Source organism: Halichoerus grypus, chromosome 9, assembly GCF_964656455.1.
Source record: "Halichoerus grypus chromosome 9, mHalGry1.hap1.1, whole genome shotgun sequence".
Classification (NCBI taxonomy): Eukaryota; Metazoa; Chordata; class Mammalia; order Carnivora; family Phocidae; genus Halichoerus; species Halichoerus grypus.
In genome coordinates this window covers 8899085-8916413 of record NC_135720.1, presented here as the reverse complement: position 1 = coordinate 8916413, position 17329 = coordinate 8899085, and the positions used below count along the sequence as shown (strand labels likewise).

Genomic DNA, 17329 nt, shown 5'->3' with positions numbered 1-17329 from the left:
TAGCCTAGAGACAAGCAGGTAGTAGGTACTCAGGAAATAATTTCTGAACAAATACATTTACATATAAAATAGTCCTTCTTTACACTAATATGTATTTCATGAACTTTTTTTCATTTGGCATACTTTTTGGGGTTTTCTAAGAAATTTCATGTTGGCATTGCTTTAACTAATGCATCAGTCCTCAATCTAAATATTTCAAATGAAGACCATATTTTTTTCTTCTTTCTGTTATGCACTATACCCCACAATACACATTCTATAGTGGTTTAAAAACTGTTTTTGTTTCTGTTTGGCCATGCAATTCTATATTCAAAGGAAGATGAACCCAGAATCCTGATGCGTAAAATGTAAAAGAACAATTTTTAAGGGGCGTCTGGGTGGCTCAGTTGGTTAAGCATCCGATTCTTGATTTTGGTTCAGGTCATGATCTGAGGGGTCGTGGGAATAAACCCCACTTGGGCTCTGCACCCGTGGGGAGTCTGCTGGAGTCCCTCTAATGACACAAATGCCATCAAAATATGGCAACGGAGAAAAATGAGGAAGTTCGTTGGACAGAAGAAAAGTGCTATTTCCCTTTGGATATGTAATCCCAAAGCTTTTTGAATTTTAAAAAAAAATCTTTATTCAACTTTTAACCCTCACCAATGGGCCCTGGAAAACTTTTTTTTTAAACTAATCTATACCCAACATGGGGCTCAAACTCATGACCCCAAGATCAAGAGTCGCACGCTCCACCAACTGAGCCAGCCAGGCACCCCCCTAGAACTTTGTGAATTTTTAAGTGAGATTTAGTTTTTGCTGGGGTATTATTTTTTTTATTATGTAGAGAATCATGTTTATAAATTTATTATGAAATATACTAAGAATTAGACCTAACTAAACATGTATATTTCAGTAACAACTCTTGAAAGAGGAATAACGGTTTATATGTCTGTTAATGCTATTGTGGTGACTTTGGACATTTATAAAGAAGAAGTGATTAAAATGCAAATGCTATAAATTACATTGGGTATAAAATTTCCTGTAACCTAGTTTACTGTTCTTCTTCCTCTCTCCTCCTCCCCTTCTTCTTCCTCTTCTTATTCTGGGACTGAATTATGGGACTAGACGTGGACATTTGTTGACATTGAATTTCAGGGCTGAATAGGGTTTAAGTGAGCAACTAATTTAAAGTCCTGTCCCTCTTTTGATTTTTTTACCTCTGCGGCACCCCACCAAATTGTCTCTTTATGGTTGTTCTCGAAGTTCTCCCATGCTAAGGGAATAAGCTCTTCTCTATTCTGGCAGAAGGCTTCTGCATATGTCAGAGGGGAGCCCACCTTCCCAAAACTCTCCTGTCTTAAATCCCGTCCCATTCTGAGAGAGAGTTTTCAGCTTCCTCTGCTCGGCCCCTGCCACCCCCACCTACCGCCCCAAGCATACAAGCCTCTCTTTTTGAAATGAAATGACCCCCAAGCCTTCATTGTCCCAGTAGGAAATGTTCTTTTTAAACATCGCCGTGGTTTTGGGCATCCATCCTTAGCTCTGCATTCTGGGGTGTGAGACCTACTTATTTAATACCTGTTACGTGCTGTACACTCTGCAGTATTTTCGAGTGTCTTATCTCACGTAATGACTGAAACAATGCTCTGAGTATGTCATTCTCTGAGGCTTACAGATGAAATAGCTGGGGCTCCACAGATCAGTTAGCTCTCCCAAGGTCATGCCGCTGGGTTTGAACCTGCTCTTTCCAGCTTCTCTCAAGGATAATCCTTGAAGGGATTCATTTATAAATGGAAATAAGATGTCTAGACCTATTCTATCCATTTATGCCAGATGAGTCCTGGTGAATCCTTCTAGGGAACTCTTTTTACCTAGCACGAAGAGTCAGCTTTGGGCCTTGTCCTGAAACTTCAACTCTCCTTCCATTAGTTTCTTTCTTTCTTTCTTTCTTTTTTAAATATATATATATTTTTATTCATTAGAGAGAGAGAGAGAGCATGATCAGGGGGAGGAGCAGAGGCAGAGGGAGAAGCAGACTCCATGCTGAGCCGGGAGCCCAATGCGCGACTCGATCCCAGGATCCTGGGATCATGACCTGAGCCGAAGGCAGACGCTTAACGACTGAGCCACCCAGGCACCCCTCCTTCTATTAGTTTCTTTAATAATCATAAAGAGAATGCAGTTCACATCATCTTAAAAAATATATAGCACTGAAGGTTCAGTGACATGCAGAAACTCTTATATCGACAGATTAGAATTTTCCACTTGTCTGTAATTCTTCCATCAACCTACCATGCCCCACTTCAGCGAAGAAGGAGGTACTGAGCTATCTGGGGTGGAAGTTAGTCATAAACAAGGCAATAGAAATGTGTGTCAGGGCCCCCAGTGTTTTCTAAGGCAGGAATATCTTTTTCTTATAGGCTAGATTGTTGATAGGGGACCCCAAAGCGAGGTGTTCTTGGTGCCTCTCGGAGATGTTGACAGTCACCATCTAATTAACAGATGTGTTTGTGACTGATGGAAAGTCACCATGAGCAGTTGGTCCAGGTGGCGGGTGGAGGAGATGTTCTCCTATCTTTAGTGCCGGCCTGTCCCGCACATGGTTCCTGCGGTGGAGATAGAGTGGGAGGGGCAGTTCCTGCCGTGCTGAGTCCAAAAATCTCAGAGTAAGTTTGATGGCAGTTTTCCCAGCCATAGGAGAAACATTTGTAAATACAGTGTGAAATGTGGGGGCAGGCATATATATATATATATATATATATATATATACACACACAAAAAGATGGAAGGATTAGCTTCACTCTCTCCATAGTCTTGCCCCGTACAATTTCCTTAGAAAAGCAAGCTCTTATCCTGTGTGACAAGAGTTTTCAGAACAGGGAAAGGGACTTAAGTGGCTTTTGCTAGCAAGCAGAAATCGACAAGACTGCCGCTTCTTACCCCAGGACTTTTATCAGCTCCTGATCACAACCGATTTTTCTCCAAGAACTGGCTTTGTTTTTACTGTGGCGACTGTCTAGACAGAAACCCTGCGTCGGGGACTGTGATTCCTGTGCTGAGTGAGCTCAGTTACCACTTCAGTCCTGACCGCTGTGTGTGCGGTGTTACCCACCTTACCTGTCGGACGCCAACTCCAGAACCAGTCTCTTCATTCCCAGCTCGCTTTCCCCTCTAACCCCTTGACCGTCCAGTGGCCCGGAGCCCCACATTCCTTAATTACAGCGATAACAACTATCTCCTGCAAAGAGGATGGTTTTCCCGAAGAGGTCACAGTTTCCTAGAGGACTTCTACATCAGCCACTGCCTGGCTGCCTAATGATTGATTAATACATTGATCTTCCAGAAAGTTCTCCAAGTTACCAAAAAAAAAATTTTTAAAAGCTATCCAGCCTTTTCGCTGATCATGCCTCCTCCTCTCTCCCCGACTTGTGTTTTGGTCATTCCCTAAAAGTGCACTCTTGCTTCTCCAGGCCTGTGAGGAAGCCGTTCCCCGCCTGGAATGCTGTTCACCACACATTTGTCTTTCAGAGTAGCCACCTTTTCCTCCCGCTGAGCCCTTTTCAAGTCCCCTCTTCTCTGAGAGCACCGCACAGACTCTTCCAGAAGGAATTAGGCTCCCTTTCCCAGTTCTCCAACAGCAGCTCACTGGGTGGCTCCAGAAAGCAGGGGCCGATTTTTCGCTCTTGTCCTTACGAGCGCCTTCACAGTACTCTGCTCGGAGCTGGTATTTATTCCTTCCTATACTTTGATTCTTTGCCACATGAAAATTGTGTTGTTAAATGAAGCACTTGATTTCACTGTGTGTTTACTGGTATCGCAGTGTTACTTAGCCTCTCTGACTCCTTGCCTCCTGGAGAAAGACCTTCTCTTTGTCGGGATGGAACAGTGACCGTGCACATTAGCTGTGATTAAAGTGAGGAGGACATGTCCCTGCAGGCCCTGTCCTGGGGACCAGCAGGCTTACGTGATGCCAGTACTTTGGACTTAGGCCCCTGGGCCTCTGGGATGGCGACTTCTGTCGATGAGCTTGGAGGGCAGTCATGACTGACTGTCCCTCGGTCCCTCCACGGACCAAAGCTTTCCCTTCTCGGAGGAGGAACTCCCCGGATGGGCCCATCCTGGATCCTCTAGCTCCCTCTGCCCCGGGTGCCTCGGACGGAGGGCAGGTGGGGACTCAGTCCGGCCTAGAGTAAATCTAGTCCGTGTCCTTAAAGGTTATTTCTTTTCCTGGAAAAGAGCTGTCCTCCAGTCAAATTTTAACTCATGCTGTTGCATGAGGGTTATCTGGATGTCTCTGAGGTTTGCTGGGACCACAGTGTCCCTGAAATATTACAGAGTGTCTTTGTGTCTTGCAGAATTATTTGCTGTACCTGCAAATGCCTGCATTTCTGTGGTGGATTCACATGTTTTAAATTTGCCTCTGAGATCTTTATGATAATAATTCATCTCTGCATTGGAAGACAAATACAGCCTCAGCATAAAATCATGTTCGAAGAACACTCTGTGTTTTCAGAAAGCTGGCTCAAAAAATAAGAAAGGCTAGAACAAAATGTTCTTTTTAAACTGCCTTCCTCACTTATTGAGATCAAGATGAAGAATTAGAAATAAAATATTCTGAGATTAGGAGATTGTAATCTGTGAATTGCTGGTGATACAAAATACCATAGTGTCACGGGTAATGCTCCAACTTGCTTGCATGTATCACTTGAAGAACTAATGAGTCCTTCCCTTCTGATGATATTTTGGCTCGAAAAATTACACAAAAAAACGCAACGTCAAAAAGGGTATGTCAGCAATGCTGAACATCACTAAACTAAGATATAACCCAACCGATTTGCTGTTGAAGAGAAAAAGAGAAACTTATGAAAAATGAGGTTTCTTTGTTAGCAGCCCACAAAATTCATGCGCAGCCTTTGTCAAAAATCTGGACAAGAAAAGTAGAAATGATGGGAAATGTTTAGTTAGCCTTATCCTCTCAAAATGTTTTTTACAGAGATATTTAGTTTACTTTCTTTTTTTTTTTAATTTAGCTCTTTTTCCATTTGTCATATGAAAAAAAAAAATTACCCAGAGCTTTTACCTCCCTGTTTAAATTTTAAAAACAGAAGACTATTTGTCATTTTGAATGCGTGTGGTCCCTTTCTCAGATACTGTGCCTTATTTGGCGTCTCCCGAGAAAATGTCCCAGTAATGGCCTCTGAAGGCAGCTCTGGCTCTGGGGGCTGGGGTTCAGGGCGGGGTGGCCGGAGACAGATGGGGGGTGTGGCCAGCATCCATGCAGCTCCCACCTGGGGAGATGGGGGAAGGGGTCTCCATCGAAACCACAACCTGGCCTGAATGCAATTGTGCAGACTGGTTCCGACTTCTAGTCTGGGACCGGTCCCGGGGTGTTGAAGAAAACATCGTGTGATCCAGGTGAGAAGACTTTGCACGGAGGGGGCAAGGTTAAGCCTGATGATTCTGTTGATCCTGATACAGCTTCCCTAGAGGAAGGCAGGGGAGTGAAAATGAACAGAGCGCAGCCACATTTACGCTAGGCCACGGAAAGATGTCTTGTCATCTGTGTACCCAGTTATATTCACAACTGCTCGGCCCTCTTCTTCGGGGGCTGGAGAGAAAGGACCAGGCCCCTGCGGGGCTCTATTTTCAAACATTCTTGCATCTTTCCTCAATGTTATCCACGTGGACTGCAAAACTGAGCCCGCTGATGCCCTTTCTCTGAGATGTAGCCTTCGTGAGATCTTCAGGAAATCCTCAAGGACGATCCTTTTTCAGATGTGCAGTACGGTGGCGCTCAACCTTGAGCACCCTTTAGCATTCCCTGGGGACTCAGGGAAACACAGACTGTGGGCCTCACCCCCAGAGCGTCGCATTGAGCAGGTCTGGGAGAGGCCTGAAGGGTGTATTCCTAACGAGGTCCTGGCGATGCTGCGGCAGCCTCGGGACGGAATACACAGTGAGCACATTGGCCTCCTGCTCGCCCGGAGCACCAGAGTGCCTGACTGCGTGGCATTTTTATAATCACTGGGTTATTCCACAATTCTAGTACTTTGCTGGCTTTCACTCCTATGTCTTGGCCCTGAAATTAGCCCGCAGGCCCTTCCAATGGAGAAATTCACACTGACACCGAGGCAGGCCCCTGGGGCCCACCCAGCAGGAAGGGCACGAATGTTCATTTTTAAGAATGAGTAAAATGGCGGGTTCCCCAGCAGAAGTTATACTTCTGCTTTTATCAGATATTTCGACACATTTCTCCTCCGATTGCTCTGCTCAATGCTGGTTTGTTTGGTTTTTTTAAAGATATTTTTTAAGTAATCTCTACGCCCAACATGGGGCTCAAACTCACAATACCGAGACCAAGAGTCACACGCTCCGGGGACTGAGCCAGCCAGGTACCCCTCAACGCTGTTTTTTATCAGAAAAAAGTTGGGGACCGTTCCAAAGGAGTGGTGCAAACTTTCACGTTCAGGATCATTCCAAGCACCTTTACTCGGTAGACAAAGGCAGCTAAGGCATCTATAGCTGGACTCAGAGTCCAAGATCTAACTATACAGAAGCTTTGCTAGCTTTATTTTTTTTCAAATAAATGTGGTATTCCCCTGTTGGTGACTCACTTCCAGCGGCCCTGGGTTAAGGAAACCAAATGGACCACAAGACACTCTAGCTTGCTCTGAAACTTAGAGTCGGCTGTTTGCCCACAGGGTGTCTTATTCCTCAATAAGAGAGCTCAGTTCTCCACAAAATATACCCTTCTGCAAATCCCTAAACACTTGAAAGCAAGCTTCCTTTATCACCATCTACCAGAACATGCCTTGTGTGTGTGTAACATTATCCTTCTACTTACACATCACAAATGACCAGGTAAATAGAATCAATAAGCATTGGCTGAATCTTTCTTGCCAACTGAGACAGGGCAGTTTCAAGTTTAAACACCAGTCCTTGGCACACTTGGATACACGTTAGAATCCCCTAGGGAGCTTTTAAAAATCCCCAATCCCCAGGCCACACTCTATACCAGTGAAATTGTAATTTCGGGAGACGGGACCCAGACAGACATCAGTATTTTTAAAAACTCTCCAGAGAATTCCAACATGCAGCCAAATGTGAGAAGCAGTGATGTCAGCAACAGCTTTCTGGGTGAACCCATCTGTTGATTCTCTAACTGGATTCTTTCCTGCAGCTGTGGGCACCGGGCCATCTCGGATGCAGCAGGTTCATTCTTGACCAGGAAGGAAGACTGGGCCTCAATTTCCCTCCACAGAAGAGCACCAGCTCGGGACAACCGTTTCCCTGACTCACCCCTTTATGCTCACCAAGTGAGAAAGTGGGGTGACTTTGCATCTGCTGCGATCTTGTGGTTGATTCAGTGTGGCTATAAATTCTCTGCAGCTGCTCCCATGAAGAGATGGAGTCTACTTCCCCACTCCATGAAACTGGGCTGGTTTCATGACTTGCTTTGACCAGTAGATTGTAGCAAAAGAGATGTCACGTGAGTTCTGGAGCCTGGGCCTCCACCTTGCCCTCCTGAATGTGGCCCTGAGAAGCCTGCATGGGAAACTAGCATATCCTCCTTGAGGAGGAGAGGCCAGGCTCCCCCGGCCGCAGCCGACACCACCCCCAGACCTCAGTGACTCTCCAGCAGAACGTTGTCATTTGAGTGAGCCCTGTGAAGCCAGCAGAGGAGTGCAGCCCAGCCATCCACAGGATCAGGGAACATTGGAAATTGCTGTGGTTTTGAGAGACAGAGTTTTGGGGTGGTGGTTACTCAGGAATAGAGGCCTGAAACAAATAGTGACTTCGTACATCCTTCTCATGACTTTATACCTGTGCCACGAGGACAGCTGTGCATTGCCCTGCAAGTACTGATTTTAAAATGCACTGATTTAATCTCTTTCTTGGTGGGAGTCTTTATTTTAAAGCAGCTCCATGATGATACGGTATTTCTCACCATGAGCCCCTGATGCATTTTTCAGTGTGTTCATGCTAATATGATTTAAAATAGACTGTAGAGGTGGTGCCTGGGTGGCTCAGTCATTAAGCATCTGCCTTCTGCTCAGGTCATGGTCCCAGGGTCCTGGGATCGAGCCCCACATCGGGCTCCGCGGGGAGCCTGCTTCTCCCTCCCCCTCTCCCCCGGCTTGTGTTCCCTCTCTCGCTGTGTCTCTCTCTGTCGAATAAATAAATGAAATCTTTAAAAAAAATAAAATAGACTGTAGAGATGTAAAATAAACATCGATCAGTGGTAGATGTTAAAAAAAAAACAGTACCTAGGGATACAAATTATATATAAGGGAATTTCCAGGATGCAAAGTTGAAGGGTAGAGTATCTACAACTTTGAGTAGGACATTTACAAATTCCAGAAAAGCATGACTTTCTCTGAGGATGGGAGGTATGGAGCTGAGATACTTTTGTAAATTTAGTCCTGATATTATTTGTATTCACTCAGTGTATATATATATAGTATATACAATATGTATATATTGTCCCTGCAATGGGCAAGGTGCTTTCTTTATTGGATGTTGAGGAGGTTCAAAAAAGGATGCTGTTATCAAACTCAGGAAGTGTGTATCATGTTCCTATCCCATCATTTCAGTTTTCCAAGTTATTAGCTGCTGACAATGTGCATATCTCAGTTCTAACAGTTGGAATTCAAATCTAGCTCTTCTGGAAACTGTCTCTCGTTCTTCAGTGCTAAGGAGGGGAGCTAACTTTTCTGTCAGGGCTCCATGGATTGACGAATGGATCAGCAAAGATGGGACTTTTCACTCACCATCCTTGGCAAGGGGCTTCTCCTGGGCAACATAATCATGTGACTCAGCAATTTAGAATTAACTCAGTGAGAAGGTTTTGCCTTGCAACTAACCACTCACATTTTTATCACCTCCTCACGTTGTGTGCATGTGCGCACACACACACACACACACACACACACACTTTATGTTGCTGGGGCTACCACAGCAAAATCCCACAGACTGGGGGGCTTAAACAACACAAATGTATTTTTCACAGCTCTGGAGGCTGAAAGTTCATGATCAAGGTGTCTGCAGGGTTGGTTTGTCCTGAGGACTCTCCCTGGGCTTGCAGACAGCTGCCTTCTCCCCGTGTCCTCACATGGCCTTTCCTCTGTTGTGAGCATCCCTGGTGTCTCTTTGTGTGACCTAATCTCTTCTTATAAGGACATCAGTCATTTTGAATTAGAGTACATCCTAATGGTTGCATTTTAACTTAATCACCTTATAAAAGGCCTCTCAAAATATGGTTACATTCTTTTTTTTTTTTTTTTTTTAGATTTTTGTTTATTTATTTATTTGACAGAGAGAGAGAAACAGCATGAGAGGGGATAGGGTCAGAGGGAGAAGCAGGCTCCCCGCTGAGCCGGGAGCCCGATGTGGGACTCGATCCCAGGACTCCGGGATCATGACCTGAGCCGAAGGCAGTCACTTAACCAACTGAGCCACCCAGGCGCCCGGTTACATTCTTTTTTTAAAAGATTTTATTTATTTATTTGAAAGCGAGAGAAAGGGAGAGCACGAGCAGGGTGAGGGTCAGAGGGAGAAGCAGACTCCCCACTGAGCAGGGAGCCCGATGCGGGGCTCGATCCCAGGACCCTGGGATCATGACCTGAGCCGAAGGCAGATGTTTAACCGACAGAGCCATCCAGGTGTCCCAAAATATGGTTACATTCTATGGCACTGTGAGTTAGGGTTTCATCAGACTAATTTGGTGGGGGACATAATTTGGCCCACAGCTATAGGTATATAGAGTATAGAGATATATATTACATCTCTCTCTCTCTTTCATTGACAGAAAGTATGCCTGTATTTGTTTCTTTGTCAAGGGGTTAGCATCAGCTCTTTGCCTTATGTTAAAACCTACAGATAAAGACAAAGGGAAGAGGACAGCAGGTGTTTTGAAGCAGCAGATAGTCAAGACTGAATCACTGGAGGTAAACGCCAGGAAAGCTGTAGGAAGCCTGGTGGGCTTGGGGTGGGCAGCAAAGCACTCTATGCAAGGAGGTGGGCTGCCCTATGCCAGTCCACACACTATGAGGCGGGCATCATTTCAGGCACTCCTGAGCACGGGCACTGGGGCAAAACCCCCACCTTCTTGAGTAAGATTGCTCAAGTTCCTATTCAGAAATAATTGTCAAGGAGGAAATTACTTTTTTTTTTGGCGGTTCTTTTCTTCTCATTTTTAAACTCTCCTTAAGATGATAGGCAGATGGGACTTCCTTAAATGAAAGTCACTTAGTTCCCATTTTCTCTAATTGGAGGCACTTCAAATAAAAAGCCCAGTGGTCAGATAGACACACATACACAAGACGTTTCTTAACTGAAGGGGAATTCTGCAGATAACTAGGAAATCTGAGAGCAGGGTCGAGGGCGTTTGCCCAAGCCCCACAATGTGTATTAATTTACAAACACAACAGACTGTGTTATAGAATCCATTCCATACTCAAGTCTGAGGAACCTCTTTCCAAATGAGTCTAGGAGACCTTCACTCAACTTCCATGAAGCCAGCCAGAGAGAGGCGAGACTTCCCACAGCCTTCCCCAAGAAGGGCTGGAGCCATCCCGGTGGGAGGTGCTGCCCTCCTGCTGGCCATGGAGGGAGACAAGACATGGTTTCAGAAAGGAAATATGAACAGCCCACCCAGGAACAAACAGTGAGACAGTGTTACATTGCAATCTCAAAATTGGAATTGTCAACAAAATGGCCCAAGGAAAACATCAAATCCTGCAGACGCTGAGTCCCACAGACAGAGCTCAACAGGAGGATATTGGGTAGATGCTGGCCGTGTCCCACAGGAGTCCCAGACAGGACATCTTATCTCCGTGGATTTTAGTTTTGTAGTTAGTTTGCCTTCCTGCACACTTTGTTTGTTTGTTCTGTTTTAGGCATGATCGGGTTGAAAATGTTAAAGGAGGCAGACTCTGAGAGCTCACACAATATTTCAGCAATGAGCCCGGCACATACAGATGATCAACTTTACTCAGAGCTCATTGAATGAGTAAAATATGTACATATTTTCTGTACTGCTTTTTCTCAACAGAGAAACTACTTTCCCCCAGAAGAGGAGCCGCCTGTGGGACATACATCACACCAGAGCCCTGGGTCTCTCTCGCGGCAGCGAAGGCACCGTGTGGGGTGGATGTGACTGTCAAAGGACTGAGGGTCTCCTCATGTCTTCCCAGGGAGCCTCCTGGGGCTCCTCAACTGCTCTTCAGTGCTCTGTGGCTAAACAGAAGAGTGACGGTCTTTTCCTGATTCACAGACAAATCTGAGACATAGAACTTGCTTAGTTTTAAGCCCCCACCCTCCATATTTATTATGAATGTGTCACTGACATTTGTCTCTGTTGAAATCTACTCTGTGATGCTATTTGATTTGGTACAAAATCACACAGCTACTTTACAGTCAATGCATTAACGTTTCATGGTGATCAAGACCCTTTCTTATGACTTTCAGGCACCCGGACGCTCAAACAAGTCTGATAACCAGGCCCTGAGGGTGTCTCGTGCAGTGGTTTGCTTCTCTGTCTCTCTATGGGGGCAGGGGCTGTGCGTTATTAAAATCAATATTCTCTCCACCCTGGCCGGCTGGTAGGGAGCAGCCAGTCAAGGCTTGTTGAATCCGTGAATACCCATCTGTGAGCGTGAAGCAGGTGTGGTTGGACTTTGCAGCTAATGGCAACGGGGTGTTGTCAAACGGCAGCAACTTCACTAGTTGGGCCCATCCAGGGGTCAGTCCAGAGTCAGGAGGGACGAGGAAGCAGAGTCATGTTCCTCTGGGGACTTCACCGGAAGGAGAAGACATTTCCGACACGGTACTGAGTCTGGTTTTCTCTGTGGTGCATCTTGGCGATCACCTTCTCAGCATGACCAGAGGAGAAGAGTCTATCCCAGCTTCCCCCCCTTGAGGAACCGTTTGGAAAACTTTTATAAGAGTCCAGGCGAAGACCTGATGATGGCAGAAGGTGGCCACAGAGCCAGGAAAATAGCTGATCCCCTAGAGTCTCTCTTTTGTTCTTTGATGCCCACAAGCATAAAAAGAAATACCTGTCCGAAGCTGGATGGGTGGGTGGGGGGCATTCCTTGCTCTTAAGTGTTAGTGAGGAACCAGTCTCTGCTAGAGCGACAGGAGATGATCTGATACTGGGGATCCTTGACCAGTTGTGTGGGGGGTATGAAGGTTTTCCACTCAAAGTTCCTTCATGTCTTTCTTAGAGACATATGGTTTACACAGTAATAACTATTTTTCTCTCAACGGGAAGAACTATCCCCAGTAAGAATTGATTTTCCCTTCTGAAATCTCCAGACCTCTGCATCCTTTTTCGAGTTTGGAGATTGGGGTGGTAGTGTCCTAAGACAGTAGTGCTCAGTACTGCCCGGGGAGCTTCTAATGATCCCGGAGCCCAGAAGGGCTGGAGCCATCCCGGTGGGAGGTGCTGCCCTCCTGCTGGCCATGGCGGGAGACAAGACATGGTTTCAGAAAGGAAATATGAACAGCCTACTCCAGTCTGGCTGGACCCAGACTAATTTTTCTGGAGTCTTTGGACTCAGGCATCAGTATTTTTTTTTAAGTATTTTATTTAAAAATATTTTATTCTTAAGTAATCTCTACACCCAACGTGTGGTTCAAAACCACAACCCCGAGATCAAGAGCTGCACGCTCCACCAACTGAGCCAGCCAGGCGCCCCGGGCATCAGTATTTTTTAAAGCCTTTTGAGGATTCTAATATGGGGCCGATACTGAGAACCACTGCTTAGAGTCTACTCCAGTCCTCAAATGCAAAGTTTTTGTTAAAAAGAAAAATAAGGCCAAAGATATCTTTTAATTGGAAAAAGTATCTTTTTTTCATATTCTCGTATCTCAAAAGCTACCAAAGGGATTTTTCCCAGCCCTGAACTTTCCATTAATAAAAAACAAAACAAATTTATACTGAAAACAATGATGAGAAAATTCAGCCAAAAGTAGAATTTTCCAGAAAGTTATGGGCGAGTGAAAAAAAAAAAAAAAAGCAAAGACTATCATTGAAAAAATGCTTTTACAGGAATTTCCTTTTAAATCTACTTGCAATCAATGTCTCATTTCAAAGATGGATAAACAGCATTTGCCAGAAAGTCCCACCTCTGGCTATTGCTAAGAAGCTCAGTGTCGAGTGATGGAAATGCCCACGGCAGAGTTCACTCAGTCTGACTCAATGTGGGTTTTAAAGAAGAAGTTAACAAATTTTTAACAGTAAGAGCACAAGTGGGTAACAAAATGACTGGCAGCTATATGACTAGTTGAAAAGGATTAACTTTAACAGCTTGGAGTGATGGCTCATCTTGCAAACACAGCTTTCTAAAGACCGTATCAACCCTCTCTTTCGGGGGCAAAAGAAATGTGTGTCTCCAGTTGCTCAGATACCACTGCTTTCCACGTGGCTCTGAGCACTCAGAAGGAGGAGAGAAGGGGGCATACGCTACGAGTTTCTGACCCTGCCCCAATACATCAAGTGCTTGTCCATCTTTTGCTTTACGTTAATCTGGCGCAAGTTGACCTCACTGATTTCTAAGGCAACAGCTTCCCACTGGCTCTAGGAGAAAGCAGAAATCCCTCAGGCTGACATGCAAGGAATGGGGTCCCACCGTGCCTTCCCATCACTGCACCAGTGGGCCAGTGCTCCGGAAACCTTTCTAGTGAAGAGACTCAGTGGCAAATGAGAGCCCAAGATGGTCTCCCAAACTCTTCTGGGTTTTGCTTTTCTACCATGGCCAGCCTCATCCTATAGGCTGAGCACTCTGTGAAGCATTGTACAGACTTGATCAAGTAAGCTCCTTACCGCAAACCCGAGAGGTGGGAATTATTGCCCCCCACCTTTTCCTTAAAATCTCAAGTAATTGTTGTAGTCTCCTCCTTCAGAGACCAGGGTGTGTTTTCTTCATAAAAATAATACCTTTTCAGGGCACCTGGGTGGCTCAGTCGGTTAAGCATCTGCCTTCGGCTCAAGTCATGATTCTAGAGTCCTGGGATCCAGCCCCTTGTCGGGCTTCCTCCTCAGTGGGGAGTCTGCTTCTCCCTCTCCCTCTGCCTCTCCTCCTTGCTCTGCTCTCTCTCTCTCTCAAATAAATAAAATAAAATAAAATAAAATAAAATAAAATAAAATAAAATAATACCTTTTCATTCTTCAAGCACCTAGTGAAGTTGAGGTGCAGGGAGGTGCTTATTTCTTGAGTCACACTGGGTTCTTGGGATACTTTCGACTGGGCACATTTGTAAGGGAATTGGAGCAAAACAACTCAGGACGTGGGCAAGCTGGAATTGCTCTGAAGGAATGGAGGAGAGGGGCATTCCTTGGTCCACGTCTCTGCCACATGGCTGAACTCAGTGCTGGGTCATGACAGGGACGGTGCTCATGACGGAGACGACTTAAGGAATCACAAGGAAGGGACAGTCAGATGCACAGTCTTCATTCAGCCCTCCCGTGACATGGCTGGTGTCCTCTGCGTGTGAATGGCGCTCTTGCGCCTCTGGACCTTCGCTCCTCTCGCCCCTCTGCTGGGATGTCCCTTTCCCACCTCTCCAAAGGCCCAATCCTCCGTCTTCCTGCAAGGCCAGCTCAGATGCTACCTACTCCCCACCCCCAAATCCTCCCTTGTTTCTCCCAACCTGAGGCAAACTGCTGGTCATGGGTTGAATTGTGTCCCCCAGAAAGTTATGTCTAAGTTCTAACTCCCAGCACCTGCGAAAGCGTCCCTGTCAGGAAATGGTCTTTGCAAATGTAGTGAAGGGAAGAGTTTTGAGATGAGCTCATCTGGATGAGGGTAGATGCTCAATCCAGTGAAGGGGTTCCTTATAAGAGACAGAAGACACACGGAGACACAGAGGGGAGGCTGTGTGAAGATGAGGCAGAGGTTGAACTGATGTGTCCCCAAAGCCAGGCCCACCGAGGATTGCCAGCAGCACCGGAAGTTAGGAGAGGACCCAGAACAGGTTCTCCCTCAGAGCCTCCAGAGGGAGTCAACCCTGCCGACACTTCAGCATTGCCCTTCTGGCCTCCAGAATGGTGACAGGATAAATATCTGCTGTTCCAAGCCTCCAAGTTTGTGGTGATTTGTTACCGCGGCCTCAGGAAACTAATATACCACCTCTCTTGGGGTCTCTCCTATCATCCCATCTGATCTTCTCCTGAGACCCATCAATTTTGACCCCATGTTTTATCTTCTCCCGTACACATTGCCTGCTCCTACCAGATCCAGCGGGATTACCCTTTGGGTCTCCTGTGATGCTTTCTGCAGGGTTGGTGCTCTGATAATATTTGCAGGGTGCTGTGGGGGGCTGGGGGGTTCGGGGAACAGACCAGTGCATGCTCCTACAGTGACTGGAGCAGCTCAGGGGAAGGCTTGGACTCAGGCTGCTCTTACCCTCCAGCTGGGGGCTAGCCCAATTCTGGCCCCGCCCTGAGGCCTCTCTGTCATTTCAGGACTTTGGGGTGACCCCACCCCACCACAACCCTGCTAGTACACCCCAGGCTGCACTGGGTGAGGGGCTCCTGCCTCTGTGTTCCCCATTAAAATTATTATTATTATTTTATTATTCCCATCATTAAAGTACACGCCTGGCCCACTATTCAAATGATCTCTTCAAGGCCTGTCTTCACCAGACTTGCAGCCCGTCAAGGTCAGAGGTCATGCCTTATTGACCTTTGAATTTCCTCAGCCCAGTACTGATGACATATTGATGTGCAGTGAATATCATTTAAAGCTCTTAAGGATCTGGTCTCCAGCTAGCTTTTCAGGATCACTTTGTCTTATCTGTTCATTCTGACTGATCCCCCTTCCCCCCACCTTGGACTGCAATCCAGTGAAACCAATCTCTTGGCTAAGCATTGAGTTGTTCCCCCCTCTGCGGCCTCAGATTCATATGTTGGAGCACTGACCCCCAGTACCTCAGATTGTGGCCCTTTTTGGAGATAATACATTTACAGGGGGAATCAAGTTAAAGTGAGGTCGTTAGGTTGGGCGCTAATCCAATATGACTGGTGTCCTTATAAAAAGGGGAAATTTGGGCACAGAGATACACATAGAGGGAAGGCGATGTGAAGACAAAAGGGGAAGGCAGCCACCTACAAACCAAGGAGAGAGTTCTAGAACAGGTCCGCTGCCTTCCGAAGGAACCAACTCTGCTGACACCTTGCTCTTGGACTTGGAGCCTCCAGAGATGTGAGACATCATTGTCTCTGTTGTTTGAGCCACGAAGCCTGTGGTCCTTTGCTATGGCAGCCCGAGCAAACTAGGGCACCCTTGTTCTCAGGTCCCTCAGCCTCTCCCTCGCGCCTTTGCCTTTGCATGTGCTGTTCCCTTTGCCTGGAATGTCCCTCCGTTACTGGGCAGAAAGCTCAGCTTCTGTTCTGTGTGGCAGGCTCTGTGCTAGGAGGCTTACAGGCATTACCTCATTGAATTCTCAGGGCAACACGGTATTTGGAAGTTCCTTTTTATAAAAAGAAGCGCCGCATATGCTGGCTGGCTGGTACTGACAGGAGAGCTGGAATTCATCCCAGTGAACCAAAGAGAGCAGTTCCATGATTTCGTGGTATCCCAGTGACCGCACTGAAGGGACCAGTCACAGGGCATCGCCATCCTTGGGCGCCATACCCTGGGCCCAGCATGACACCAGGGCATGTCGTGGTCACCTGATATTGGATGTGGTGGGACTTCCAACATAGTAGGATGAAATCATTTTTTTGTGTGTGTGACTTAGAGGAAGCCATTCTGGAAAAAGAAAATGTGTGATGCCCTGTTTGAAAGACTCTTACCTCACTCATGTGAGACTAGGGCATCTGTGTCAGAAGGAAAGTGGGTGATGTGTTGTGTGTCAAGTGCTCAGAGTGGTGTTGGGCACTTAGCAAGCACTATGGAACTCCTGGCTGTTACTACTATTAATCTGCCACATCTCTGCCAGGGGCATGCGGCACAAACGTTAACTTTGGTTCCTCCCTTGTGTATGTGAGCTGATCCTACGAAGTTTATGGGATCACAGTTATCCACCACAAGGATGAAATAGCAACTGTTTATCTAGGATATTGCAGCAAGTCAAGGGAGGTGATGCAATACCAGCCCTTTCTTGCCAAGCCCCAAATCTGGGGCTCCGACCTCTCAATACCTACTTCCCATGGAACGATGCTCAGTGAACAGCTCAGTTCTTATGTGTGACTCCAAGCTTTTCAGGTATAAATCGAGCCCTCTTTTTGGCCCCTTCTTTCGCACGTGTGCATCTCTGCTCTACACCACAAAACTCTTCTCCACGCTTTGCCAGTGAGTGGTTTGCCAGAACAATTTGAAGCAAGTAGGGAGGTTCTTGG

General features: G+C 46.3%; 1 long non-coding RNA gene across 2 annotated transcripts in view; it reads left to right on the top strand.

Moving 5' to 3' along the window:
* Positions 1 to 14085, top strand: part of LOC118546970 (uncharacterized) — a 58985-nt gene extending 44900 nt beyond the window's left edge. For both annotated transcript variants that reach the window (XR_013441043.1, XR_004922866.2), the window contains exon 4: positions 11036 to 14085. This is a non-coding gene — a long non-coding RNA (uncharacterized LOC118546970). The remainder of the gene's footprint in view (positions 1 to 11035) is intronic.
* The last annotated feature ends 3244 nt before the right edge of the window (positions 14086 to 17329 follow it).